This window comes from Myotis yumanensis, unplaced genomic scaffold (assembly GCF_028538775.1).
Source record: "Myotis yumanensis isolate MYYU_CA2020_CCGP unplaced genomic scaffold, mMyoYum1.0.hap1 SCAF_7, whole genome shotgun sequence".
Taxonomy (NCBI): Eukaryota; Metazoa; Chordata; class Mammalia; order Chiroptera; family Vespertilionidae; genus Myotis; species Myotis yumanensis.
In genome coordinates, this window is record NW_027223758.1 from 41,789,426 (window position 1) to 41,792,827 (window position 3,402).

Here is a 3,402-nt window from a genome sequence, read left to right on the forward strand (position 1 = left end):
CCCAGGAAACACAACAGAAAGTTTTCAGAGAAAGAAAGAGACCTCTGTGGTGGATACCATCAAGAATCAAGAGAACAAATCAAGTCTAAAAAGTATGCACAGGCTTAAGTGGCAAGTACTTTGTTGAAGTTGATGAAAGACATTTCAGTGGGTGTGTTGAGGGTGAGAACTAGACTAGAGGAGAGAGGAAATGAACGGTGTGAGCAAGTGTAGACATTTAATTGTGAAGGGAAGGATCAAGATAAGGAGATAATTGGAAGGGGATGTAAAGTCCAAAGAAGGCTTGTTCTTTCTCTTATTTTTATTTTTCTAGGTTGGAAGAGAATTTAAATGCTGATGGAAAAGACCCAGTGGGCAAAAGATGGGATTACTGGGAGGGAATGGGGCCAGGCCCCCTTTTGACAATTGATCAGTAACAGGAAAATGGACAAGGAAGGTGAATCAGGACACGGATGTGGATGAGATATTTCTAGGTGGTGGTGGGAAGTGCTTGATGGTTTCCGTTTTCTCCTAGAACCAGGATACAAAGCCGTCCACTGAGAGTGGGAGAGCAGAAGGGATTTCCAGAATTCACAGGGACTGGGAACGTTTCTTTGAAGATTCTCAGTTACCTGGATTTAGGCGAGGATAAAGCAGGAACAGCAGAGGATAGAAGGAAACTTAATTTGAGAGTAATTGCAATAGAGGGACTGAAATGAGAGACTGGAATTTAAGCAAAACCTGGAGGTTGGTGAAGTTAAGACCAAGAGGTCTCAGAATTAGAAGACAGAGGAGGGGATAATGGTCTTGATGATGTCAAAGAACATGTAAGACTCTACGTTGGGATGTGAGGACTCTGATCAGAGAGTTGGTGTTTAAATACTGATTTTTGAGGTGGATCAGTTGGAGCATTGACAAGGTCTAGGACAGTGATGACGAACCTTTGACACGCGTGTCAGAGGTGACACGCGAACTCATTTTTTTGGTTGATTTTTCTTTGTTAAATGGCATTTAAATATATAAAATAAATATCAAAAATATAAGTCTTTGTTTTACTATGGTTGCAAATATCAAAAAATTTCTATATGTGACATGGCACCAGAGTTAAGTTAGGGTTTTTCAAAATGCTGACAGGCCGAGCTCAAAAGGTTCTCCATCGCTGGTCTAGGATGTAGAGAAGAAGAAAAGTAGGCCATTAGAAATGAGGAGGTCAAGGACCAGAGAACCCAGGAGATTGGATGGGACATGTTTGCTGTCCCATTATAGCCCAGGTGGGTTATGGCCCAGGAGTTGATGTCGACAGAATAGTGGTATTAGGCACCAAAGTCTCCACTCTGTATAGGTGTGTGGAGGGAAGGAGGAGCTATGGATGGCAGCAACAAGAAGAAAAGTGGAGCAATGACACAAGCCTCAAAGAGGTGCTTTATAGTCTTAAACTTCAATGAATACTAGAAAAATGGAATGGAATCTATTTTTAACATGCTATAGTATTAACATAGGGTGGTCAATATTATAAGAGATTTCTGATTTTTAATAAAGACCCTGAGTTTACATGGTTTTGAGAAATTTATGTCATTATAAAAGCATAGGAGTGTTGTTTGTTTTATATTAATTGGAGTGGAGGCTTCACTGAGCAGATCCTGAAAACCATGCAGAGTGAATGGCCATTAGCTCACAGGGCTTGCTGGAATGATCTATTAAAAGGTAACAAGGCCATTTCCCCAGGCTCAGTTTCAACCATGAGAAGCAGAAGATTTCTTGAGCCAGAGTGTAAAGAAGTTTGGTTTTAGGAGAACAAAAAAGGGAGGAGAAATTGTTTTTGTAAAAATCCATGAGTAGTTAGTAAGAATTGTCTTTGAAGTCTTCCTGATGAAATAGACTATCTGGGGAGACTCAGATAATCTGAGCTTCTTAGTCATCACAGCCTTTGGATGCCCAGAAATTTTGCTTTCATGTGGATGCTTTGCCTGTCTTTGCAAACGCTAAGACTGGGCAGGCAGCCTGTGTGTGCGTGTACATGGCTCCCTGGAAGCTCTCTGTTTGTCCCAAAGTACTTCTGAGATCATTAGCCTTCTTCCAATAAGTAACACACACCCTTCCCCCTCAGATCTCCAGTAAGTCCGGCCCCAGAGAATTCCAGAAGCATCCATACCGGCTCCTGGAAATAAAGGAAGAGCTCTCGGGTGTGAAACATAACACCAAAAACTTGTTCTAGTACAGGCACAGGTCCTGGTGTTTTCATTCCACTGTTACAGTTCAAAATTCACTTTCTAAATTCCTGCTTCGTATCCAGGTGATAGGCTGCAGATTCCTTGAAAAACCTAGTAGTGAAATGGACAAACCAGCAGGAAATTATGATGCAATCCCAACAATAATTCAAAAAATTGCTAAGAGTTCTTGGATATGAAGTTTTAAGAAATGCTTACAGCTACTTCCATGTCATACCCCCAGAAAAGGCAGTTCACAATGTTTACTATCTTATGTATTTAATGGAATTTTGAAATCTGGACAAACTTTGAGATCATCTCTTCTCATCATCTCATTCTGAAAGGTCTCAGCCTGTCACGGGCATCTTTGTCCTTATGTGTTCAGTGGCACCATTTCATTTGGGGACCTGGTGGGGCTGTCAACTAGTCCACGCTGTCCTCTCCTCCCCTTTGCATAGGATGGGACTCTAACACAAGCTCGGCCTTCCTTGGTTTGATAAAGTAGCATGGACTGCAAGCAGTTGTCTCATCTATTGCATGGAAAGTGTCACTGGAAAGGGACTGGGACTGAGGCAGATTTGTGGCTTCTTGACTTTGTGCAGGAAAGAATTCACAATAAGAGTCCAGGCGATTTTGAGAGGACATTTATTAAAGCTGGGGACAGTGAAACAAAGGAAGGGCTTCAGATAGGAGAGGCAAGATCATAGCAACAAGAGTATACCTAGGCGGAGCTGCCTTGGCCCTCTGGAAATGTGAGTTAAGTCGAGCCTAGGCAAGGCTGCCTTGGCCCTTTAGGAAGAAAGTCACAGAGGCAGAAGTGAGCCAGCTGGGCTGTGTGGGCTCAGGAAGCAAGTTATAGAGGTAAAGAGAGGTATCTTGGAGACAGGTTCCTGGGGTTAGCCCCAGACGAGCTGCTGCTGCCCACTGCTCCCCTGGTTGCAAGTCTCCTGAGAATCTTTAGAGGGGAAAGAAAGCAAAGAACATGCCCGAGGAAAGAAGGGGTGGGAAAGGTGTGCATGCTCCAGGGAGAATGCACCTGGGTCATCTATTTTCTAAAGGCAGACATTTTAGGGGAAGTCTCGAAAGGATCTCAATAGAATATTCATCAGCTTTCCAGGTGTGTTCTTTAATATGCTGATTCATCAAAATGAGCATATAGGGTCAGGATCATTCTCTGGTCAGCTTTACCTTCAAAGAATATCACCAGAGAGTTATC